Source organism: Eptatretus burgeri, chromosome 1 (assembly GCF_056783735.1).
Source record: "Eptatretus burgeri isolate ZD-2024b chromosome 1, Ebu_testis_v1, whole genome shotgun sequence".
NCBI classification, from domain to species: Eukaryota; Metazoa; Chordata; class Myxini; order Myxiniformes; family Myxinidae; genus Eptatretus; species Eptatretus burgeri.
The window spans coordinates 129,700,083-129,726,026 of record NC_140961.1 but is presented as its reverse complement, the minus strand read 5'-3'; the positions used below and the strand labels follow the sequence as shown (position 1 = coordinate 129,726,026).

The 25,944-nt window shown below is 49.6% G+C and overlaps 1 protein-coding gene and 1 long non-coding RNA gene across 7 annotated transcripts in view; one reads left to right on the top strand and one right to left on the bottom strand.

Annotated features, from left to right (window-relative positions):
- The window catches only part of LOC147035411 (lysyl oxidase homolog 2-like), a 201,714-nt gene that overhangs the window by 124,630 nt on the left and 51,140 nt on the right, over positions 1 to 25,944 (top strand). The gene's annotated exons all lie outside the window — the stretch shown is intronic.
- The window catches only part of LOC147035409 (uncharacterized), a 116,575-nt gene continuing 100,479 nt past the window's right edge, over positions 9,849 to 25,944 (bottom strand). For 3 of the 4 annotated variants that reach the window (XR_015062342.1, XR_015062337.1, XR_015062333.1), the window contains one exon: positions 10,533 to 10,748. This is a non-coding gene — a long non-coding RNA (uncharacterized LOC147035409). Of the gene's footprint in view, positions 10,374 to 10,532; positions 10,749 to 25,944 lie in introns of those variants that run through there. The other variant, XR_015062340.1, reaches the window with a different exon arrangement.

Genomic DNA, 25,944 nt, shown 5'->3' with positions numbered 1-25,944 from the left:
GCAAGCGATTGGCAAGTTCTGAAGCTGTTCTAATGTAGCGGACTATGACAATCTTATTGGATTTTATTGTCATGTCCTGCCTTGGTTTTATTTTTTGATGGCATTTCTTGATGAACTGTCAGAGATGGTGGTTGGCTTGCAGCAATTGATGGACTCTTTGGATTTTGGTGCACCATTCTGCACAACTCCCACACCTGGACTTATCACAGTCGAGCAGTGCTTTCGCACAGCTCATCTTGTGACACAAAGGGTAATCACTGTGGTCGTCAAGCATCTTGTCCGTGTGTGTGGGCATGCGAAACACTGTTAAGCCTGTTTGGCCATCAGGTTTTCTGGAGAGTAAGATATCTAAGATTGCAAGTGAACGAGTGAACCACTTGCGAGGTTGAAAAGGAAGGTTAGCTGTGGTTTCCTCACAAACTCCAAATCCATTGGGACCATACTCTGCACAGAGCATTGGTGCTGCCAAAGCAGTCTCCAGGGCTATTGGACACAATTAGTGCAGCAGATTACTGAAATAATCTTTCACTTGGTGGTACAAGTACCAAATTTGGTATACATGTGCTCCAGGACCTATTCTCTCAGAAAAGTACGCTACCCACGTTGAAAAACAAAATGGCCGCCATTTTTCAAGATGGCCACCATTTGAGGTGGTTTGAATCTGTGTTTGAGCTAAATTTTGATGGAATAATGCTATTTTAACGTTCTATGCATCGAAATATATGTTTTTGAGTGAGAAAAATCCATTTCTGCACTTACAAAATCGTAATTATCGAAAACTAAGATGATATGGCCGGAAATAAATGACGACAGGCTCTTTTAGCGCTACATTTTGCAAAAGGAAAAAAAATGAAGAATAATATAGCATATACAGCAGGAAATTATTATCTTTTGATTCACGTGGTGGATTAGTCAATCATTTAGTCCTCACATTTGCATGCACACAACTGTGTATACTTGAGACTGAAGCGATAGCATTTACATCGCCCTCGGAATTCCGTCTTGCAGCCACATTTTGTTAACTGCTGACAACTCTGGGCAATGGGTGGAAGGGTCGTCCAAAAGACTTGCCAGACCTCACCATCTTTCTGCCACCCCCAGTTAGCAGGGCTTTCAGTTTGCATTTTGCACACTGTTGCCTGGCCCCATATGCAGCCTGCTTGGTAGGCAGACCGTTTGACATGCTGTATGAGAGCTGCGCTTGTCGGTGGAATGGCATCATAAGACCTTTGCTTCTGAGCGAACAAGTCCAGTCTTGCCTCATCAACTTTGTTCATAGTGCTGTTCTTGTCAGACATGGTGATGACAAACTTCTCAAGGACGTTGTAGTCTGCATTTTCCACGACTGGTGGGTACTGACTTAACTTCTTGAAGACGGGAGTCATTTGAGGGTAAACCTCTCATACTTGCCATGCAGTTTTTTTGCCTTTTCCGCGAAAAGCTGACAGAATATCACAGCCAGTGAAGGCGTGAAAGAACAGCATGTCACTGGATTTGTCTGGGCCAAGATTCGCCACCATGTCATGAATTGGCAACCACTTAATGAACTGACCCTGGCCAAATTCAACCCACAGCATTCCCATGCCTGCGTCTTGGAGGGTAGCAAAAACACTGACTACAACAACGAGAACATCTGTGTCACATGCTTTAATCAACACAGACGTCATCTGTTGCTTGGCTGCATGAAGAGCATGAGTGAAGATTCTGGAGTCGGCTTCCTCGTGGTTGCAAGGACTTAAGCCATCAAGACTGATGGATCTTTTGGAAAGAGCCTGATCTCCTTTGGTCACAACAATGACATTGTCAGGACACATGGTCACTATCTTATCAGCAAGGAACCCAAAGAGCTCTGTCGTTGTTGTTGTTGTTGTCTCTCAGGAAACTTTTCCAGTTAGGTGGCAGCTTGGTTTTCTCCATCACTCGGCGTCGATCCCCTTTGCCTCTCTTTGATCTTGTTTCAGCCTTCAGGCTGGAAGTCCAATAAACATCAAAAACTATGTCTGTCCTCACGAAATTCGATGAGTACATCTGAATTTTTGGAACCACATCTCGGACAGCATATTCCTCAAAGGTCTTTGATGTCTTTGGTGGCAATGAATACCCAAGAGAGGACCCAACAATGATAACAGCATCACATCCTGGTCTAGTGTCGGGAGGAGTAACTGTAGCTTCCAGAATTTTTGCAAGTTGCGAATTCTGACCAGTGTGGAGTTTCCCATTGTCACTCAGCGCTGCAGGAAAAGACTGGTTTTCATGTTGGAAAAACTCAAGCAGGTCACACTCTCGTGCTTGGCAGGATATAAAGAGTTGCGAGAACAGACGGCAATCATCTTTGAGTACCTGCTGCTTCATGTCACCAGAAGTTGCAGCTGCCTCTTGGCGAAAGAAGTCTGCTTTGTTCTTTTTGATGGGCTTATAGAAGGAAGCTCCGTCACCCAGACCATTGAAAAATTCTCGGAAGGCAACTTTACCTTTCTCAAGGTGAGTCCTTACAAGTTCAGCAGTACTAGGATGCATGATGGTTTTTGAGTCCAATGTGAGCAGGTCTTTTGATTCTTCCTGAAAAGGATTGCCTAGATCCTTCATTTCACCAAACAATTTCTGGACCTTGTCAGAGAAGGATTTCTGAGATAGGCTGGTTTGCTCATGGTGCGTGATATCTTCATTTGCCACTTTGGCCAGTGACGCCAACTCATACTGTGATATTAGCACGCTAACTTCTGGTCCAGACACCATCCACCTACTCAGTGCAGCTGGAACCTCAGTAAGCCCAATGGCACCACCATCACCTTTCACTACTGCATTGGCCTGTTCATGTGCTTGGTCAATGGCCAAGCCAGAAAACTCCCTGTTAGTCTTGTCTACCACAAAATTTCCCAGTTGAAATTCATTAAAGACCTCAGGGTGAGTGTGTTCCAAAGTGACCATGTCTCTAAGATGGATGGGAAGCCATGTGGCATAGTTCACATTGTTGTTTGCAAAGAACAAGGGGATTAGAGCAGCCAGTGCTTCGCAATACAAACCGAAGTTGGCCTCCCTGAAAGACCTGACCAACGAGAACGTCACCAATTCCATTGACAACACAAGATCCCAGAATTGAAATTGAGGACTCTCTTTTCTGCGTTTCTCACACCAGTCATCAAAATCCAGAGCTTCTTCATTCTCTTCTACACAATGATGCTCATATGCTTCCTTTTGGAGCATGTAGAGGGAACACGCTGTAACTTGGCGCATATGGCGTGTTCTTATGACACTTGAGGCAGAAAGAAAGGACTCTGCCATTCCAGAAGAAGCCACCCCAGACTTCACAAGAGCACCTGTCCACCCACTGTTTTGAAGTAGGGTTCCAAGAGACCTTAAAGCAGCCATCTCTATGTGGAGGCCCCCAAACATGACAACACATTTATCCTCACTATACAGGTCAGGCCAGTGCCACTGGACTTGTTTGAGAAGTGCAAAATAGGCTGTCTGCGGTTATCACAGGGACCTGTCCTGGGTTGAGGTGTGCAATAGTATCCCTGACTTTGTTCATGGAGTGCCTTACAGTGGCAACTGAGTGAGCTTTATCACAAAGGAGGGGCAGAAGTGCTGTAATACTCACTTCAAATGCAAGACCTCTCTTTTTCTCTGCATGATGGACTGACCAAGTGATGTTAAGATTGTCATGTACTTCTTGTGTGAGGCTAATCTTCTGCAACCACTCATATTCATTGGTTAGGGGGAGACTTGGCACAGATTCACATGTAACTTTGCCTTTGGGAGGAGAGGGGTTCTTTGTTGTAAAGAACGCAGGATAGACATTTGTATATGAGTCGGGGATTTCTGGGACTTTCTTTACTTTGGTATTCTTAATTAGAATTGGTTCCTGTACTTCTCCTTGATTTCCTGATGTTTTATGTTGAAAGATGGATACGCTGGTTCCATGGAATGATGTGGTCGCCGTTGTGGAAGAGGGATTATGGTCGATGTTATCCATCGCAGATGTGCTGAAAAGACCTTTCCTCAGTTTGGGAGGACAAACCACACTTTCCTCTACATATCTGGCTACAGTTGCATCTCCCAGCTGAGCTGATATGTCGAGTACTCAATCATATGGAATATTGAGACCATGGTCATGGAGCATTTCTACAAGGTGTCTCTTTCTTGTCTTAGCATGAACAGAGTCCAATATGTCCAAAGTCCAATATGGCCACTATGGCGGCCATTTTAAAAAAAGTATTTGAAGTTTTATTTTTGCATTTCTACATGTTTTAAGTGATTTCCAACAACAACAACAAAAATTTGTTAGAGAAAAAAAAAAAATTTGCAACTTTTTTTCAAAAAAATTTCGATTTTATTTCAAAAATAGTTGAATTTTTTTTGCATTTCTACATGTTTTAAGTGATTTCCAACCCCCCCAAAAAATTTGTTAGAGAAAAAAGAAAACAAAATTTGCAACTTTTTAAAAAAAAAAAATTTGATTTTTTTTTTTTTTTGGCATTTCTACATGCGCGTTGATCTAGTTTAGTTTATTCAATCGTGGTTCAGTGGAGTCTGATCCGTTTTGACCTACAATGAATAGGATATCAGGTTCACTTAAGTGACCCAGCAGTATTGGCGGCGGTGGTTTTGCACTCTGCCGAATGCTCCCCCTCTAGTTACATTTGTGATCAAGCATGTGCCTACGCAATATCTTGGCAGCTTTGGCGAGAATGATGGCATCAGAGTAGGTTGATGCTTCTGACATGACAGGACCTACATCCTTCTTGAATGTCAGATAAACATCACGTCCATCCTTGTAGGTTTCCAACGCAGGTATCTCTGCCAAAAGCTTTTCTTTCAGTCTGGTAGAGTTCACATCAGGTATATCTGTTCCAAATTGTTCAAGTCTTTCCTTGTAAAGACTCACCAAGTTAGCAAGTCGAAACGAAACAGGCCCATCACTGCTGTTTCTTGTCTCAATGACATAGGTAAGAAGTTCAGAGAACACCAAAGGGAAGACTTCCTTTTCTTGGGATGACTGGACTTTTTCTTTGTTCTTGGCTGCAACGTGTGCCCTCTATCTATGATACAGAGCTGTTAAGCAAGAGTAGTGGTATTTCAGTTCCAGGGCAACCACATCTCCACCACTCAAGACAGCCAAAAGCTTGCCATCATTAAGATTGCGAGCACATTCATTAAGCCTCTTTGACTTTGACTTTGGTTGCATCTTTTTCACATAGGAAACACCGTTGCACTTCCATGCTGGTTCTTCACATTTTTGAGTGCCCTTCTCCTGGATCATTTTGAATTTCAGCTGCTCTTTTAGTGGCACGCTCAAGTTTATAGCTGTCAAACATTTTGCGACAATTTTGGTGGTACTTGGCACTATTTTGCCTCAGTGTATCCTCAATACCACCTCCTTCATCCAATCTGGATGGGTCTAACCTGATCGGTAACTGGTGGATTGCCTGAAATTGTGGTAGGTTTTTTGCTATCATGGAATAACCATCAGAACTACACTCATAACAGGTTGGGGGAGACTTCAACTCTTCTTTTGTATCAGTCTGACAGAGGCAACACTTCATCCAGTCAGTTTTAGGAGTACAACTCAACGGATTATTGGTGGACATATTGGACAGGTTAAGGCCGAGGGTTTATCCTTTTACCACCTAACCGTACAAAATACATAAGCACATTGAGATATGGGATACAACTAGGTTCATACATACAAATGCCCTACACCTAGCCCGATCGTTCATCCAATGCCATTTAAGTCCCATGCGATCTGTACACCTTCTGGGTAACGGAAGCCCCATTACCCTTGGCTCGGCTCTCCCGCGCTGGCACATCCTGTCAATTCAGGCGCAGCTATCTAATAGTGTAATACTACAACTAGCTATACTTCCAGATGAAATATATACAGGGGCTTATTAGATAGCATTTGGGACACTCAAGTATACTACAAACTACAGTTTAGGTTATTAAACTCCAGATACAAATAGTACACTATAAGCCGACACTGTACCCCATGCTGAGTGTCACAGCAGTGATGTCACCAGTGTGCCCTGGTTGTGCTTTAACATCACTCTTATTAACCTCTGCCATCGAAGATCGGAGGTTACTGTTTTCACTCCTTTCTGTTTATTTGTTTGTGAATAGTATTATGGAAAAACTCGAGGGATTTCGACGAAACTTTGTGGGGGGGGGGGGGGTTAGGTATGGTCCAACGATCATGCCATTAAATTTTGGACTTGGTCCCGTCCCCCCCAAAAAATTGTTTTAAGTGATTTCCAACCCCCCCCCCCCCCCCAAAAAAAAAAATGGAGAAAAGAACTATAATTCTGTCAGCACTGTTGACATCATATTTAATGAATAAGATATAAGGTTCACTTGAGTGACCCAGCAGTATTGGCGGTGGAGGTTTTGCACTCTCCTGAGTGCTCCCCCTCTAGTTCACATAATGTAATAGAGCTTGACCGCATCACCTCAATACATGATCACAGATGTTGCCCATCAATATCTGTGATAATTTTGTAAGACAGCAACAAAAGTACTGATTTTAAGTCATGCAATGGCCGCCATCTTGAAAACTGGTAACCATTTTCGAATATTAGTGCCAAAATATATTTCTCCAGTCAAAATACAATCTATTTAACATTTGGATCAATAGCATGTTCCTATTTATAGACGTTTAGCACTGAAAACCCTTTTTCCTATTTTATGAGACGGCCATCTTGAAAAATGGCGGCCATTTTGTTTTTCAACGTGGGTAACGTACTTTTCTGAGAGAATGGGTCCTGGAGCACACGTATACCAAATTTGGAGCTTGTACCATCAACTGAAAGATTCTTGTGGGATACTGACTTAATCTGCCCCACTAAATCCTGACTTGGTCGCCACTCCGACACAGGATCATCAAATGGCTCAATCATCCCAACAAGCTGGTACTCACTTTGCTAACCTCTGAAGGATGACAGGCTGAGTCAACCCCACCTGGTATTAATTCAACAACGAAGCAGGATTTGAACTCAGGACCCAAGGGTCCCAAGCCTGCTACCCTAACCATTAAGCCAACACCAGGTATCCTTACAAACTACATGACCGATAAGGATCAAATTTGTTCTTCCCTTGGGTAGTCAGGTATCATTCTGAATTATAGTTGCTCTGCTTACGACATTTACCCCGTTCTGAGACAATCATATAACTTGCATTTATATACAGTGTAGATTATTATAGATGGATAGACATAGCTTCAGGGTCAAAGCATGCTCTTCATTCCGTCAAGTCTATTGCAAGTAATGATTCTTTATTGTTGTTAAAAATCAATATCATGCAGTACATCACAGCGCTGCATTTATATCCTCGTGTCGAATCTGCGTTGTACTGGATTCGGGATTCAGTTCAGCATAAAAAAATAAACATCGTTACGAGGAAAGATGCAAGGAAAAGTCAATGGCAGAAAGGCTATTCTACTCGTCTTGGCCTGCACCACACATCGCATTGTTATTTCAGATAGAGTATAACATACACATCACATGACAAATACAAGGACTTGACCACATGCGTGGGAGAAACCAACAGCCCACAAAGTATGTGCAGACATATCCTGATGGTTCTTTTTTTTTTTCTTCTTCTTCTTCTTCTCCTGCCTCTAGTTATCAAATTAACTTTAAAAATAATTTACCTTACCTGCTTGGAATGTACAAATGAAGGTCGAGTTCTTGAGCAGTGACTCCTGTTGACATGTGAAGTGAAAGCAAATTATTTAACCCCTTGAAGGAACTTGTAGCATGGCTGCAGGTTTGCATCATTGCTGGGCTGCGCAGCTATCCTGCTGATTGAGGCAGTGCACCCTATAGGTTAGAGCAGTAATTTTTTGGAATTTGTTCAAGATGCCAGAGATAGCTCGCTGACTCTTCGCAAAGGACACCATTGGATCTTTAATGTTCACTAGCTAATACCGGCAGAGCGGACACAGGTAAAAGTCCATCTGAGGGAACGGCACACATATTGATGCCTTGCCCTGCCTGCCAAACACCAGGGTGACGGTTTAGAGCATGGCCGTGATTCAAACTCAGGCTAGCTAGCTCAGAGGCGAGTGTGCACACCTCTAAGCCTGTCCTTCCAGCCCGAGAACAATTGCTAAAACTGGGGTGATATCCTTCACATGGATTTCCTGTCTCAGACCTCACACCTGCAGTATTCAAAATGCCACCTCTACATTCTCATCATTATAATCCCTCCAGATGGCCGACACGAGAACATGAGAATACTGACATGGAATTTGGCTGTCTGAGCAATTATGCCTTTCAGTTATTTATTTCCCTTTCATATCACAACATTTCAAGAGCTTGACCTAACAAAACCTCTTCTTCAGAGAAATGAATGCTTTGAAGCAAGCCAAGTGTGGCATCTGCTTTTTAAGAGTTTGTCAATGTCAGAGGCACAGGATGAGAGACTATCCGAGGTCTGGCATTGCTGCCAGAAAAGGCAGGAAATGGGCCACAGCACAGGATCAGGCTTGGAATAGGCGTCAAGCTTACTCTTTGAGCATCGTTGGTCCACAGCAAGCTCTTCCTATCCTGAGATACAGACATGAATGGATACTGAGTGAAGGAATTTATTTATATCTCTGAAAATGTCCTCTTGAGTTTTTAGTCTCAACCTGAAGATGTGATCACAAATTTCTTGCTCGAACTGGTAATTCATGGAAATGGTTGAATTTTTTTTTTTTTTTTTTTACATGGATTTTAAGTTTTTATGTTTTCTTTCCATGTTATACTCATTGTTACCTTCGCTGGAGGAGAGGGTGTTGCATTTGGGTTTGTTTGTCTGTCCGTCTGTGTTTGTTTGTTTGTCCACACGGCAGTTTTGTGACTACTCATGTAGAATGTTTCAATAATAATGATGAAGTTATAGATCACGTAGTGTGGCAGCCATGTTGGAAGAAACGGAAAAAAAAATTAGACCTCTGTATCTATGATACCACACCAAAGTAAAAATTGAAACTTAGCACATAACAAGTACTCCTCATGGGGAATAATTGATTTTTTTATGACATCATAAATGCCTTTGTTATGACGTCATAATTGCATATGTAGAACACCACGTCTGATCAGTATGAAAATTTTTGAGGGTCATCTCGAGATAAAATAGTCCACAGAAAAGAAGAAATGATTTCATGAGTCGCGTGATTCGGCAGAGATATATATATATATATATATATATATATATATATATATATATATATATATATATATATATATATATACACATATTTTTTAAACCTTCAAAAGTATTCTCTGAAGTGGCTGAACAGATCGAGGGGAAGCTTCACAAAAATGTTCCCCAAGCCTTAGATGTACAAGTTTGTTTCTTTTCACTAAACTTCACATTGATGATCTAGTATTGATGGGGAATACATGTTTTAAAACTTAACGTGATCGGACACATGGTCTGGCAGCCAGAATTATTTAATTCTTTGATCTAGGTTATTTTTTATTTTTTCATAAGGCTCACTTGGCTGTGCCTGGATGGGTTTGAGGGAGGAGGAGTAGCAGCTGAAATGTGAATCCTCTTCAGGTTCCTCCTGATGACTTCATCTTTGCTTGTTTGAGTTCCTTCTGATTACTCCAATGCAGAACTTGTACCTATTTGGTCTTCCATTTAATCCCATTTTAAATTCAATTGAATAATAAGACTAAACGTCATGGGTCAGGGTCAGGAATTCAATCAAAGTGGGGTTCCATCAAAGTGGGACGTCTTGGTACGAGGTCATCATTGCCAGCATTTATATAATTGCAGTTCTATTTATGTCTCTTATTAATTACGTAACACACCAGTACACAAACGCCACACAAAACTACACAAAACAAGTCCTGGCGAGGGTCTGCAATCTCTGATTGCTCTTTTTATTGTGTTGCATGCTTTCACATTATGGAGTCGCCTGTTTATTACATAAGCATGGGGAATGGTGGGGTGGTGCCAAGTTCAGAGAATGAAAATTGAGAAAAGCAAGAGAAGGGGGACGATTGTAGGGGGAAAAAGAAAGTTAGAGGTATGGAAAGAGTGGGGAGAGAAGGGAAAAATAATGGGAGGAAATAGCAGTGGAAGACAAGGAAAGGAAAAGGAGGAAGTAAAAATATTTGCGAATGTGATAATGACATGGCATCACCGGGCGTAGTGGCGTGCGCCTGTAATCCGGCTACTCGGAGGCTTGGGTTGGAGGATCGCTTGAGGACGGGGGGCTCTGCACTGGGCAGGGTGTAGAGCAGCCCGGAATCATGGTGAAACCCAAATCCTGATCCCTGTGTCGTAAGATGCGACCAGGGTTGCGTCAGGAAGGGCATCCGGCGTAAAACCTGTGCCAAATCAGGATGCGGATCATAACGGATGATCCGCTGTGGCGACCCCTAACGGGAGCAGCCGAAAGATGAACAACATAATGACATGGCATCCACTGTTCATTTGATTAATTTGATGGTCAACCAAATTATAGGAGCAAATTCACTGTTAAAAGTTGTGTAATTTTTGGAAGTCTCCACAAACGGTAAAAAGGAAACCCACACTCCGTGTGTGTGTGTGTGTGTGTGTGTGTGTGTGTGTGTGTGTGTGTGTGTGTGTGTGTGTGTGTGTGTGTGTGTGTGTGTGTGTGTGTGTGTGTGTGTGTGTGTGTAAATATATATCTGTGCTGTGTCTGTCCTGTCCTGTGTTGTCACTGAACTACTCACTCAGACTTTTGTGAAATCATACCAAACTTCCGGGCTGCACTGACATCTCCCGTGTGTCTGGAGACAGAGACAGAGACAGAGACAGAGACAGAGACAGATATATATATATATATATATATATATATATATATATATATATATATATATATATATATATATATATATATATATATATATATATATATATGAGAGTTAAGGGAAGGTGGGGAGTGAGGAAGGGGGCTTGTGGAGAGCGATGCCTCACCAAATGTCACGATATACTCTGGGAGGGGGTGGGGTGGGAGCAAGGAGGGAAGAAAGTGGGGAGGGGTAGGGGGTTTTGGACAGGAAAGCATAAGTATGGGGGGGGGGGTTCACAAATTGCATTTGATAGTGGGACTTGTGGAGAGGCAGGGGGTGTTACGACAGGATTGAACAAAATGGGGTATGTTAAAACAGCACATGAATGGGAGAGAGGGGGTGGGGGTGAGAGAGAGGTTTGAGAGTGAGAGAGAGAGGGGTGTGAGAGTGAGAGGGGTTTGTGTGTGAGAGTGAGAGGGGTTTGTGTGTGAGAGTGAGAGGGGTTTGTGTGTGAGAGTGAGAGGGGTTTGTGTGAGTGAGAGAGAGGGGTGTGAGATTGAGAGGGGTGTGAGTGAGAGGGGTGTGAGAGTGAGCGAGAGAGAGGGATGTGAGTGAAAGGGGTGTGAGAGTGAGAGGGATGTGAGAATGAGGGGTGAGAGCGTGAGGGGTGTTAGAGTGAGAGGGGTGTGAGAGAGAGGGGTGTGAGAGAGAGGGGTGTGAGAAGTGAGAGAGAGAGGTGTGTGAGAGCGAGGGGTGTGAGAGTGAGGGGTGTGAGAGTGAGGGGTGGGAGTGAGAGGGGTGGGAGATTGAGAGGGGTGTGAGAGTGAGGGGTGTGAGAGAGAGGGGTGAGAGAGAGAGAGAGGTGTGAGAGAGAGGGCGGTGTGATAGAGTGAGAGGGGAGTGTGAGAGGTGTGTGAGAGTGAGAGGGGAGTGAGAGGTGTGTGATAGAGGGAGAGGGGTGTGACAGAGAGGGGTGTGTGAGAGAGAGGGGTGTGAGAGAGGGATGTGTGAGAGACAGTGGGGTATGAGAGTGAGAAATGAGTGTGAAAGAGAGTATTGTGAGAGGGAGGGGTGTGATAGAGAGAGAGAGGTGTGAGAGTGAGAGGGGTGAGAGAGTGAGTTGTGTAAGAGAGAGAGGGGTGTGAGAGAGAGAGGGGTGTGAGAGAAAGAGGGGTGAGAGGGGTGTGAGAGTGAGAGAGAGGGGTGTGAGATAGAGAGGGTGTGAGAGAGAATGAGAGGGGTGAGGGAGAGAGGTTTGAGAGGGGTGTGTAAGAGAGGGGTGTGAGAGTGGTGTGACAGATAGGGGTGTGACAGAGAGAGAGGGGTGTGAGATAGAGAGGGTGTGAGAGAGAATGAGAGGGGTGAGGGAGAGGTTTGAGAGGGGTGTGTAAGAGAGGTTTGAGAGGGGTGTGTGAGGGGTGTGAGAGGGGTGTGAGTGAGTGAGAGAGGGGTGTGAGTGAGAGGGGTGTGTGTGAGAGGGGTGAGAGAGAGGGGTGAGAGTGAGAGGGGTGTGAGAGTGAGAGGGGTGTGAGAGAGGTGCGTGTGTGTGACAGAGGTGTGAGAATGAGAGGGGTGTGAGAGAGAGGGGTGTGAGAGTGAGAGGTGTGAGAGAGAGGGGTGTGAGAGTGAGGGGTGTGAGAGAGGGGTGTGAGAGAGAGAGGGGTGTGAGAGAGAGAGGGGTGTGAGAGAGAGAGGGGTGTGAGAGTGAGAGAGGTGAGAGGTGTGAGAGAGAGGGTGTGAGAGAGAGAGGGTGTGTGAGTGAGAGGGGTGTGAGAGTGAGAGGTGTGAGAGAGAGGGATGTGACAGAGAGGGGTGTGAGATTGAGATGGGTGTGAGAGGTGTGAAAGTGAGAGGGGTGTGTGTGAGAGAGAGGGTGTGAGAGAGAGGGTGTGAGAGTGAGAGAGGGGTGTGAGAGTGAGAGGGGTATGAGAGAAAGAGGGATGTGAGAGAGAGGGGTGTGAGAGTGAGAGAGGTGTGAGAGTGAGAGGGATGTGACAGAGAGGGGTGTGAGATTGAGATGGGTGTGAGAGGTGTGAAAGTGAGAGGGGTGTGTGTGATAGAGATGTGTGAGTTAGAGGGGTGTGAGATTGAGAGGGCTGTGAGAGAGAGAGAGGTGAGAGTGAGAGGGGTGTGAGAGAGGGGTGTGTGTGAGAGGGATGTGAGAGTGAGAGTGAGAGGGGTGTGTGAGTGAGGGGTGAGAGTGAGACGGGTGTGAGTGAGAGGGGTGTGAGAGTGAGAGGGGTTTGAGAGTGAGAGGGGTGTGAGAGTGAGAGGGGTGTGAGAGAGGGGGATTGAGAGAGAAAGAGAGAAGTGTGTGAGTGAGAGGGGTGTGTGTGTGAGAGGTGTGAGAGAGAGGATTGTGGGAGTGAGGGGTGTGGGAGTGAGAGGTGTGAGAGTGTGAGAGGTGTGAGAGAAAGGGGTTTAATGGAGAGAGGGCTGAGAGAGAGGGGGTGTGACAGAGAGAGGGATGTGTGAGAGAGGGGTGTGATAGTGAGAGGGGTGTGATAGAGAGGGGTATGAGAGTGAGAGGTGTGAGAGAGGGGTGTGTGAGAGAGAGGGGTGTGAGAGAAAGAGGGATGTGAGAGAGAGGGGTGTGAGAGTGAGAGGGATGTGACAGAGAGGGGTGTGAGATTGAGAGGGGTGTGAGAGGTGTGAAAATGAGAGAGAGGTGTGAGTTAGAGGGGTGTGAGAGAGAGGTGAGAGAGGAGGTGAGAGTTAAGGGAAGGTGGGGAGTGAGGAAGGGGCTTTGTGGAGAGCGATGCCTCACCAAATGTCACGATATACTCTTGGAGGGGGTGGGGTGGGAGTGAGGAGGGAAGGAAGTGGGGAGGGAAAAGCAGGAAAGCAGAAGTATGGGGGGGGGGGGTTCACAAATTGCATTTGATAGTGGGACTTTTGGAGAGGCAGGGGGTGTTACGACAGGATTGAACAAAATGGGGTATGTTAAAACAGCACATGAATGAGAGAGAGAGAGGGGTGGGGGTGAGAGAGAGAGGTTTGAGAGAGAGAGAGGTGTGAGATTGAGAGGGGTGTGAGTGAGAGGGGTGTGAGAGAGGGGTATGAGAGAGAGGGTGTGAGAGAGAGGGTGTGAGAGTGAGTGAGAGAGAGGGATGTGAGTGAAAGGGGTGTGAGAGTGAGAGGGGTGTGAGAATGAGGGGTGAGAGCGTGAGGGGTGTTAGAGTGAGAGGGGTGTGAGAGAGAGAGAGAGGGGGGTGTGAGAGAGAGAGAGAGGGGTGTGAGAGGTTTGAGAGTGAGAGGGGTGTGAGAGTGAGAGGGGTGTGAGAGTGAGAGGGGTGTGAGTGAGAGGGGTGTGAGAATGAGGGGTGAGAGCATGAGGGGTGTTAGAGTGAGAGGGGTGTGAGAGAGAGAGAGAGGGGTGTGAGAGAGAGAGGTGAGAGTGAGAGGGGTGTGAGAGTGAGGGTTGTGAGAGTGAGAGGGGTGTGAGTGAGAGGGGTGTGAGAGTGAGAGGGGTGTGAGAGTGAGAGGGGTGTGAGAGTGAGAGGGGTGTGAGATTGAGAGGGATGTGAGTGAGGGGTGAGAGGGTGAGGGGTGTGAGAGAGAGAGAGGTGAGAGTGAGAGGGTTATGAGAAAGAGGTGAGAGTGAGAGGGGTATGAGAGAGAGAGAGAGAGAGGGAGGTGAGAGTGAGAGGGGTATGAGAGAGAGGTGAGAGTGAGAGGGGTATGAGAGAGAGAGGGGTGTGAGAGTGAGAGAGGGAGGTGAGAGTGAGAGGGGTATGAGAGGTGTGAGTGAGTGGGGTGTGAGTGAGTGGGGTGTGAGTGAGTGGGGTGTGAGTGAGTGGGGTGTGAGTGAGTGGGGTGTGTGAGTGAGAGGGGTGTGTGAGAGAGAGGGTGTGAGAGTGAGAGGGGTGTGTGAGAGAGGTGTGAGAGAGGTGAGAGTGAGAGGGGTGTGAGAGAGAGTGAGAGGGGTGTTTGAGAGTGAGAGAGGTGTAAAAGTGAGAGGGGTGTGAGAGGGGTGAGTGAGAGGGGTGTGAGAGTGAGAGAGGGAGGTGAGAGTGAGAGGGTTATGAGAGAGAGGAGAGAGGGGTGTGAGAGTGAGAGAGGGAGGTGAGAGTGAGAGGGGTATGAGAGGTGTGAGTGAGAGGGGTGTGAGAGAGAGGGGTGTGAGTGAGAGGGGTGTGAGTGAGAGGGGTGTGAGAGAGAGAGGTGTGAGAGAGGTGAGAGTGAGGGGGGTGTGAGAGAGAGTGAGAGGGGTGTTTGAGAGTGAGGGGTGAGTGAGAGGGGTGAGTGAGAGGGGTGTGATAGAGAGAAGGGTGTGAGTGAGAGGTGTGAGAGTGAGGGGTGAGAGAGAGGGGTGTGAGTGAGAGGGGTGTGTGTGAGAGTGAGGGGTGTGAGAGAGGGGTGTGTGAGAGTGAGAGTTAGAGGGGTGTGAGAGAGAGGGGTGTGTGTGAGAGAGAGAGAGAGAGAGAGAGGTGAGAGTGAGAGGGGTATGAGAGAGAGGTGAGAGTGAGAGGGGTATGAGAGAGGGGTGAGAGAGAGAGAGAGGGGTGTGAGAGAGAGGGGTGAGAGTGAGGGGTGTGAGAGAGGGTGTGAGAGTGAGAGGTGAGTGTGAGAGAGGGTGTGAGGGAGAGAGAAGTGTGTGAGTGAGAGGGGTGTGTGTGAGAGGGTGTGAGGGGTGTGGGAGTGAGGGGTGTGAGAGGGGTGTGAGTGAGAGGGGTGTGAGAGTGAGAGGGGTGTGAGAGTGAGAGGGGTGTGTGTGAGAGAGGTGAGAGTGTGAGAGAGGTGAGAGTGTGAGAGGTGTGAAAGTGAGAGGTGTGTGTGAGAGGTGTGAGTTCGAGGGGTGTGAGAGAGGAGAGAGAGAGAGAGAGAGAGAGAGAGAGAGAGAGAGAGAGAGAGAGAGAGAGAGAGAGAGAGAGAGAGAGAGAGAGAGAGAGAGAGAGAGAGAGAGAGAGAGAGAGAGAGAGAGAGAGAGAGAGAGAGAGAGAGAGAGAGAGAGAGAGAGAGAGAGAGAGAGAGAGAGAGAGAGAGAGAGAGAGAGAGAGAGAGAGAGAGAGAGAGAGAGAGAGAGAGAGAGAGAGAGAGAGAGAGAGAGAGAGTGAGAGAGAGGGGTGTGATAGTGAGAGGGGTGTGAGAGAGAGGGGTGTGAGAGTGAGAGAGAGGGAGGGTGTGAGAGTGAGAGAGAGGGAGGGGTGTGATGGAGAGAGAGGGAGGGGTGTGATGGAGAGAGAGGGAGGGTGTGATGGAGAGAGAGGGAGGGTGTGATGGAGAGAGAGGGAGGGGTGTGATGGAGAGAGAGGGAGGGGTGTGATGGAGAGAGAGGGAGGGGTGTGATGGAGAGAGAGGGAGGGGTGTGATGGAGAGAGAGGGAGGGGTGTGATGGAGAGAGAGGGAGGGGTGTGATGGAGAGAGAGGAGGGGTGTGATGGAGAGAGAGGGAGGGGTGTGATGGAGAGAGAGGGAGGGGTGTGATGGAGAGAGAGAGGGAGGGGTGTGATGGAGAGAGAGGGAGGGGTGTGATGGAGAGAGAGGGAGGGGTGTGATGGAGAGAGAGGGAGGGGTGTGATGGAGAGAGAGAGGGAGGGGTGTGATGGAGAGAGAGGGAGGGGTGTGATGGAGAGAGAGAGGGAGGGGTGTGATGGAGAGAGAGGGAGGGGTGTGATGGAGAGAGAGAGGAAGGGGTGTCATAGAGAGAGAGAGAGAAGGGTGTGATAAATAGATATATAGAGATATAGATATATATGACAGAGAGATGAGATTGAAAGGGGTGAGAGAGAGAGGGGTGTGTGTGAGAGAGGGGATTTGAAAGAGATAGAGGTGAGTGAGTGAGAGGGGTGTGTGTGTGAGAGAGAGGTGAGTGAGAGGAGTGAGAGAGTGAGTTGTGTGAGAGTGAGAGGGGTGTGAGAGAAAGAGGGGTCTGAGATTGCGAGGGGTGTGTGTGTGTGAGAGAGAGGGGTGTGTGAGAGGTGTGAGTGAGATGGGTGTGAGATTGAGAGGGGTGAGAGAGGTGTGTGAGTGAGTGGGATGTGAGAGAGAGAGGGATGTGTGTGAGAGTGGGGTGTGAGAGTGGGGTGTGAGAGTGAGAGGGGTGTGTGTGAGAGAGGTGAGAGTGCGAGGGGTGTGATAGAGATAGGGGTGTGAGAGTGAGAGTTGTGTGAGTGAGATGGGTGTGACAGAGAGAGGGGTGTGAGATTGAGAGGGTGTGAGAGAGAATGAGAGGGGTGTGAGAGAGGTTTGAGATGGGTGTGTGAGAGAGAAGTTTGAGAGGGGTGTGAGTGAGAGGGGTGTGAGAGTGAGGGTGTGAGAGTGAGAGGGGTGTGAGAGTGAGAGGCGTCTGAGAGAGAGAGGGGTGTGAGAGTGAGAGGGGTGTTTGTGAGAGAGAGAGGTGATAGAGGATGTGTGAGAGGGGTGTGTGTGAGAGAGGTGAGAGTGTGAGAGTGAGCGAGAGGGGTGTGAGAGAGAGAGAGACTGAGAGGGGTGTGTGAGATGTGTGAGAGTGAGAGAGAGGTGTGAGAGTGAGAGAGAGAGGTGTGAGAGTGAGGGGTGTGAGATTGAGAATGGTGTAAGAGAGGTGTGAGTGAGAGGTGAGAGTGAGAGGGGTGTGAGAGAGAGGGGTGTGTTAGTGAGAGTGGGGTGTGAGAGAGCGAGGGGTGTGAGAGAGGGGTGTGAGTGAGAGGGGTGTGTGTGAGAGTGAGCAAGAGGGGTGTGAGAGAGAGAGGGGTGTGACAGTGAGAGGGGTGTGAGAGTGAGGTGTGAGAGTGAGCAAGAGTGAGAGGGGTGTGAGAATGAGAGGGGTGTGAGAGAGACTGAGAGGGGTGTGTGAGTGAGAGAGGTGTAAGAGTGAGAGGGGTGTAAGAGGGATTGGGGTGTGTGAGGGGTGTGAGAGAGAGGGGTGTGAGAGTGAGAGGGGTGTGAGAGAGAGTGAGAGGGGTGTTTGAGAGTGACAGGTGTAAGAGTGAGTGGGGTGTGTGTGTGACAGAGAGAGGTGTGAGAGTGAGAGGGGTGTGAGAGAGTGAGGGGTGAAAGGTGTGAGAGGTGTGAGAAAGAGGGGTTTGATGGAGAGAGGGCTGAGAGAGAGAGGTGTGAGAGAGGTGTGAGAGTGAGAGGGGTGAGAGAGGTGTGAGAGAGAGAAAGAGGGATGTGAGAGAGAGGGGTGTGAGAGACGTGAGAGTGAGAGGAGTGTGAGAGGGAGGGGTGTGATAGAGAGAGGGAGGGAGGGGTGTGATAGAGAGAGCGAGGGAGGGGTGTGATAGAGAGAGCGAGGGAGGGGTGTGATAGAGAGAGCGAGGGAGGGGTGTGATAGAGAGAGCGAGGGAGGGGTGTGATAGAGAGAGCGAGAGAGAGCGAGAGAGAGAGAGAGAGCGAGAGAGCGAGAGAGCGAGAGAGCGAGAGAGCGAGAGAGCGAGAGAGCGAGAGAGAGAGAGAGAGAGAGAGAGAGAGAGAGAGAGAGAGAGAGCACGTGTGAGAGAGAGAGAGAGAGAGAGAGAGAGAGAGAGAGAGAGAGAGAGAGAGAGAGAGAGAGAGAGAGAGAGAGGTGTGAGAGAGAGAGGTGTGATAGTGAGAGGGGTGTGAGAGGGGTGTGAGAGTGAGAGAGAGAGAGGTGTGAGAGTGAGAGAGAGAGAGGGGTGTGATGGAGAGAGATAAGAGAGAGATATGAGAGAGATAAGAGAGAGGGAGGGGTGTGATGGAGAGAGAGGGAGAGTGTGATGGAGAGAGAGGGAGAGATATGATGGAGAGAGAGAGGGGTGTGATGGAGAGAGAGGGAGAGGTGTGATGGAGAGAGATGGGAGGGGTGTGATGGAGAGAGATGGGAGAGATATGATGGAGAGAGATGGGAGAGGTGTGATGGAGAGAGAGGGAGAGATGTGATGGAGATATGAAGAGATATGAGAGAGATATGAGAGAGATATGAAGATATGAGAGAGATATGAGAGAGATATGAGAGAGATATGAGAGAGATATGAGAGAGATATGAGAGAGATATGAGAGAGATATGAGAGAGATATAGAGAGATATGAGAGAGATATGAGAGAGATATAAGATGAGAGAGATGTAGAGAGATATGAGAGAGATATGAGAGAGATATGAGAGAGATATGAGAGAGATATGAGAGAGATATGAGAGAGATATGAGAGAGATATGAGAGAGATATGAGAGAGATATGAGAGAGATATGAGAGAGATATGAGAGAGATATGAGAGAGATATGAGAGAGATATGAGGGAGATATGAGAGGGGTGTGATGGAGAGAGATATGAGAGAGATATGAGAGAGATATGAGAGAGGGAGGGGTGTGATGGAGAGAGATGAGGGGTGTGATGGAGAGAGAGGGAGGGGTGTGATGGAGAGAGAGGGAGAGGTGTGATGGAGAGAGAGAGAGGGGTGTGATGGAGAGAGAGGGAGAGATATGATGGAGAGAGAGGGAGAGATATGATGGAGAGAGAGAGAGGGGTGTGATGGAGAGAGAGGGAGAGGTGTGATGGAGAGAGAGGGAGAGGTGTGATGGAGAGAGAGGGAGGGGTGTGATGGAGAGAGAGGGAGGGGTGTGATGGAGAGAGAGGGAGGGGTGTGATGGAGAGAGAGAGGAGGGGTGTGATGGAGAGAGAGGGAGGTGTGATGGAGAGAGAGAGGGAGGGGTGTGATGGAGAGAGAGGGAGGGGTGTGATGGAGAGAGAGAGGGACGGGTGTGATAGAGAGAGAGAGGGAGGGGTGTGATAGATAGAGATATAGAGATAGAGATATAGAGATATAGAGATAGAGATATAGAGATATAGAGATATAGAGATATAGATATATATGAGAGAGAGATGAGATTGAAAGGGGTGAGAGAGAGAGGGGTGTGTGTGAGAGAGGGGATTTGAAAGAGATAGAGGTGAGTGAGTGAGAGGGGTATGTGTGTGAGAGAGAGGTGAGTGAGAGGAGTGAGAGAGTGAGTTGTGTGAGAGTGAGAGGGGTGTGAGAGAAAGAGGGGTCTGAGATTGAGAGGGGTGTGTGTGTGAGAGAGAGGGTGTGTGAGAGGTGTGAGTGAGATGGGTGTGAGATTGAGAGGGGTGAGAGAGGTGTGTGAGAGAGAGGGATGTGAGAGAGAGAGGGATGTGTGTGAGAGTGGGGTGTGAGAGTGGGGTGTGAGAGTGAGAGGGGTGTGTGTGAGAGAGGTGAGAGTGCGAGGGGTGTGATAGAGAGAGGGGTGTGAGAGTGAGAGTTGTGTGAGTGAGAGGGGTGTGACAGAGAGAGGGGTGTGAGATTGAGAGGGTGTGAGAGAGAATGAGAGGGGTGTGAGAGAGGTTTGAGATGGGTGTGTGAGAGAGAAGTTTGAGAGGGGTGTGAGTGAGAGGGGTGTGAGAGTGAGGGGTGTGAGAGTGAGAGGGGTGTGAGAGTGAGAGGGGTCTGAGAGAGAGAGGGGTGTGAGAGTGAGAGGGGTGTTTGTGAGAGAGAGAGGTGATAGAGGATGTGTGAGAGGGGTGTGTGTGAGAGGTGAGAGTGTGAGAGTGAGCGAGAGGGGTGTGAGAGAGAGAGAGAGACTGAGAGGGGTGTGTGAGATGTGTGAGAGTGAGAGAGAGGTGTGAGAGTGAGAGAGAGAGGTGTGAGAGTGAGGGGTGTGAGATTGAGAATGGTGTAAGAGAGGTGTGAGTGAGAGGTGAGAGTGAGAGGGGTGTGAGAGAGGGGTGTGTTAGTGAGAGTGGGGTGTGAGAGAGCGAGGGGTGTGAGAGAGAGGGGTGTGAGTGAGAGGGGTGTGTGTGAGAGTGAGCAAGAGGGGTGTGAGAGAGAGAGGGGTGTGACAGTGAGAGGGGTGTGAGAGTGAGGTGTGAGAGTGAGCAAGAGTGAGAGGGGTGTGAGAATGAGAGGGGTGTGAGAGAGACTGAGAGGGGTGTGTGAGTGAGAGAGGTGTAAGAGTGAGAGGGGTGTAAGAGGGATTGGGGTGTGTGAGGGGTGTGAGAGAGAGGGGTGTGAGAGTGAGAGGGGTGTGAGAGAGAGAGTGAGAGGGGTGTTTGAGAGTGACAGGTGTAAGAGTGAGTGGTGTGAGTGTGAGACAGAGAGAGGGGTGAGAGTGAGAGGGGTGTGAGAGAGTGGGGGGTGAAAGGTGTGAGAGGTGTGAGAAAGAGGGGTTTGATGGAGAGAGGGCTGAGAGAGAGAGGTGTGAGAGAGGTGTGAGAGTGAGAGGGGTGAGAGAGGTGTGAGAGAGAGAAAGAGGGATGTGAGAGAGAGGGGTGTGAGAGACGTGAGAGTGAGAGGAGTGTGTGAGAGAGGGGTGTGATAGAGAGAGCGAGGGAGGGGTGTGATAGAGAGAGCGAGGGAGGGGTGTGATAGAGAGAGCGAGGGAGGGGTGTGATAGAGAGAGCGAGGGAGGGGTGTGATAGAGAGAGCGAGGGAGGGTGTGATAGAGAGAGCGAGAGAGAGCGAGAGAGCGAGAGAGAGAGAGCGAGAGAGCGAGAGAGCGAGAGAGAGAGAGCGAGAGAGCGAGAGAGAGGAGAGAGAGAGAGAGAGAGAGAGAGAGAGAGAGAGAGAGAGAGAGAGAGAGAGAGAGAGAGAGAGAGAGAGAGAGAGAGAGAGAGAGAGAGAGAGAGAGAGAGAGAGAGAGAGAGAGGTGTGAGAGAGGGTGTGATAGTGAGAGGGGTGTGAGAGGGGGTGTGAGAGAGAGAGGGAGGGGTGTGAGAGTGAGAGAGAGAGGGAGGGTGTGATGGAGAGAGAGGGAGGGTGTGAGAGTGAGAGAGAGAGAGGGGTGTGATGGAGAGAGAGGGAGGGGTGTGATGGAGAGAGAGGGAGGGGGTGTGATGGAGAGAGAGGGAGGGGGTGTGATGGAGAGAGAGGGAGGGGTGTGATGGAGAGAGAGGGAGGGTGTGATGGAGAGAGAGGGAGGGGTGTGATGGAGAGAGAGAGGGGTGTGATGGAGAGAGAGGGAGGGGTGTGATGGAGAGAGAGGGAGGGTGTGATGGAGAGAGAGGGAGGGGTGTGATGGAGAGAGAGGGAGGGGTGTGATGGAGAGAGAGGGAGGGGTGTGATGGAGAGAGAGGGAGGGGTGTGATGGAGAGAGAGGGAGGGGTGTGATGGAGAGAGAGGGAGGGGTGTGATGGAGAGAGAGAGAGGGGTGTGATAGTGAGAGGGGTGTGAGAGGGGTGTGAGAGTGAGAGAGAGGGAGGGGTGTGAGAGTGAGAGAGAGGGAGGGGTGTGATGGAGAGAGAGGGAGGGGTGTGATGGAGAGAGAGGGAGGGGTGTGATGGAGAGAGAGGGAGGGGTGTGATGGAGAGAGAGGGAGGGGTGTGATGGAGAGAGAGGGAGGGGTGTGATGGAGAGAGAGGGAGGGGTGTGATGGAGAGAGAGGGAGGGTGTGATGGAGAGAGAGGGAGGGTGTGATGGAGAGAGAGGGAGGGGTGTGATGGAGAGAGAGGGAGGGGTGTGATGGAGAGAGAGGGAGGGGTGTGATGGAGAGAGAGGGAGGGGTGTGATGGAGAGAGAGGGAGGGGTGTGATGGAGAGAGAGGGAGGGGTGTGATGGAGAGAGAGGGAGGGGTGTGATGGAGAGAGAGGGAGGGGTGTGATGGAGAGAGAGGGAGGGGTGTGATGGAGAGAGAGAGGGAGGGGTGTGATGGAGTGAGAGGGTGGGGTGTGATGGAGAGAGAGAGCGAGGGGTGTGATAGAGAGAGAGAGGGAGGGGTGTGATAGATAGAGATATAGAGATAGAGATATAGAGATATAGAGATATAGAGATATAGATATATATGAGAGAGAGATGAGATTGAAAGGGGTGAGAGAGAGAGGGGTGTGTGTGAGAGAGGGGATTTGAAAGAGATAGAGGTGAGTGAGTGAGAGGGGTGGGTGTGTGAGAGAGAGGTGAGTGAGAGGAGTGAGAGAGTGAGTTGTGTGAGAGTGAGAGGGGTGTGAGAGAAAGAGGGGTCTGAGATTGAGAGGGGTGTGTGTGTGTGAGAGAGAGGGGTGTGTGAGAGGTGTGAGTGAGATGGGTGTGAGATTGAGAGGGGTGAGAGAGGTGTGTGAGAGAGAGGGATGTGAGAGAGAGAGGGATGTGTGTGAGAGTGGGGTGTGAGAGTGGGGTGTGAGAGTGAGAGGGGTGTGTGTGAGAGAGGTGAGAGTGCGAGGGGTGTGATAGAGAGAGGGGTGTGAGAGTGAGAGTTGTGTGAGTGAGAGGGGTGTGACAGAGAGAGGGTGTGAGATTGAGAGGGTGTGAGAGAGAATGAGAGGGGTGTGAGAGAGGTTTGAGATGGGTGTGTGAGAGAGAAGTTTGAGAGGGGGGTGAGAGTGAGGGGTGTGAGAGTGAGAGGTGTGAGAGTGAGAGGGGTGTGAGAGTGAGAGGGGTCTGAGAGAGAGAGGGGTGTGAGAGTGAGAGGGGTGTTTGTGAGAGAGAGAGGTGATAGAGGATGTGTGAGAGGGGTGTGTGTGAGAGAGGTGAGAGTGTGAGAGTGAGCGAGAGGGGTGTGAGAGAGAGAGAGACTGAGAGGGGTGTGTGAGATGTGTGAGAGTGAGAGAGAGGTGTGAGAGTGAGAGAGAGAGGTGTGAGAGTGAGGGGTGTGAGATTGAGAATGGTGTAAGAGAGGTGTGAGTGAGAGGTGAGAGTGAGAGGGGTGTGAGAGAGAGGGTGTGTTAGTGAGAGTGGGGTGTGAGAGAGCGAGGGGTGTGAGAGAGGGGTGTGAGTGAGAGGGGTGTGTGTGAGAGTGAGCAAGAGGGTGTGAGAGAGAGAGGGGTGTGACAGTGAGAGGGGTGTGAGAGTGAGGTGTGAGAGTGAGCAAGAGTGAGAGGGGTGTGAGAATGAGAGGGGGGTGAGAGAGACTGAGAGGGGTGTGTGAGTGAGAGAGGTGTAAGAGTGAGAGGGGTGTAAGAGGGATTGGGGTGTGTGAGGGGTGTGAGAGAGAGGGGTGTGAGAGTGAGAGGGGTGTGAGAGAGAGTGAGAGGGGTGTTTGAGAGTGACAGGTGTGAGAGTGAGTGGGGTGTGTGTGTGACAGAGAGAGGTGTGAGAGTGAGAGGGGTGTGAGAGAGTGAGGGGTGAAAGGTGTGAGAGGTGTGAGAAAGAGGGGTTTGATGGAGAGAGGGCTGAGAGAGAGAGGTGTGAGAGAGGTGTGAGAGTGAGAGGGGTGAGAGAGGTGTGAGAGAGAGAAAGAGGGATGTGAGAGAGAGGGGTGTGAGAGACGTGAGAGTGAGAGGAGTGTGAGAGGGAGGGGTGTGATAGAGAGAGCGAGGGAGGGGTGTGATAGAGAGAGCGAGGGAGGGGTGTGATAGAGAGAGCGAGGGAGGGGTGTGATAGAGAGAGCGAGGGAGGGGTGTGATAGAGAGAGCGAGGGAGGGGTGTGATAGAGAGAGCGAGGGAGGGGTGTGATAGAGAGAGCGAGGGAGGGGTGTGATAGAGAGAGCGAGGGAGGGGTGTGATAGAGAGAGAGAGAGAGAGAGAGAGAGAGCGAGAGAGAGAGAGAGAGAGAGAGAGAGAGAGAGAGAGAGAGAGAGAGAGAGAGAGAGAGAGAGAGAGAGAGAGAGAGAGAGAGAGAGAGAGAGAGAGAGAGAGAGAGAGAGAGAGAGAGAGAGAGAGAGAGAGAGAGAGAGAGAGAGAGAGAGAGAGAGAGAGAGAGAGAGAGAGAGAGAGAGAGAGAGAGAGGTGTGAGTGAGAGGGGTGTGAGATTGAGAGGGGTGTGAGAGGTGTGAAAGTGAGAGCAGTGTGTGTGAGTGAGGTGTGAGTTCGAGGGATGTGAAGAGAGGGTTGTGAGATTGAGAGGGGTGTGAGAGGTGTGAAAGTGAGAGGGGTGTGTGTGAGAGAGGTGTGAGTTAGAGGGGTGTGAGAGAGGTGAGAGTGAGAGGGGTGTGAGTGAGAGGGGTGTGTGTGAGGTGTGAGAGTGAGAGGGTTGTGAGAGGGGTGTGTCAGAGGTGTGTGTGAGAGAGGGGTGTGTGTGAGACGTGGGAGAGTGAGAGGGATGAGAGGGGTGTGTGAGGTGTGTGAGTGAGAGGGGGGTGTGTTAGAGAGGGGTGTGAGTGAGAGGGGTGTGAGAGAGGTGTGAGTGAGAGGGGTGTGTGTGAGAGAGAGGTGAGAATGTGAGAGTGAGCGACAGGGGTGTGAGAGAGAGAGGGGTGTGAGAGTGAGAGGGATGTGACAGAGAGGGTTGTGAGATTGAGAGGGGTGTGAGAGGTGTGAAAGTGAGAGGGGGGTGTGTGAGAGGGGTGTGAGATTGAGAGGCGTGTGAGAGAGGTGAGTGAGAGGGGTGTGAGAGAGAGAGAGTGAGAGGAGTGTGAGAGAGGGGTGTGTGTGAGAGAGGTGTGAGAGTGAGAGGGGTGTGTGAGGGAGGGGTGTGTGAGTGAGGGGTGTGTGAGAGGGGTGTGAGAGGGGTGTGAGAGGTGTGAGAGTGAGAGGGATGTGAGAGGGGTGTGTGAGAGAGGGGTGTGTGTGAGAGGGGGGTGTATTCGAGAGGGGTGTGAGTGAGAGGGGTGTGAGAGAGGTGTGAGAGTGAGAGGGGTGTGTGTGAGAGAGCTGAGAGTGTGAGAGTGAGCGACAGGGGTGTGAGAGAGAGAGGGGTGTGAGAGTGAGAGGGATGTGACAGAGAGGGTTGTGAGATTGAGAGGGGTGTGAGAGGTGTGAAAGTGAGAGGGGTGTGTGTGAGAGAGGTGTGAGTTAGAGGGGTGTGAGATTGAGAGGGGTGTGAGAGAGGTGAGAGTGAGAGGGGTGTGAGAGAGAGAGAGAGTGAGAGGAGTGTGAGAGGGGTGTGTGTGAGAGGTGTGAGAGTGAGAGGGATGGGAGAGGGGTGTGTGAGAGAGGGGTGTGTGAGAGAGGGGTGTGTGAGAGGGGTGTGAGAGGGGTGTGAGAGGTGTGAGAGTGAGAGGGGTGTTTGTGAGAGAGGTGAGAGTGTGAGTGAGCGAGAGGGGTGTGAGAGAGAGAGGGGTGTGACAGTGAGAGGGGTGTGAGAGTGAGGTGTGAGAGTGAGCAAGAGTGAGAGGGGTGTGAGAGTGAGAGGGGTGTGAGAGAGACTGAGAGGGGTGTGTGAGTGAGAGAGGTGTAAGAGTGAGAGGGGTGTAAGAGGGATTGGGGTGTGTGAGAGATGTGAGAGTGAGAGGGGTGAGAGAGAGGTGTGTGAGAGAGGGGTGAGAGTGAGAGGGGTGTGAGAGAGGGGTGTGAGAGTGAGAGGGGTGTGTGAGGGGTGTGTGAGTGAGAGGGGTGTGTGAGGGGTGTGTGAGAGAGAGGGGTGTGAGAGAGAGGGGTGTGAGAGGTGTGAGAGTGAGAGAGAGGGGTGTGAGAGGTGTGAGAGGAAGGGGG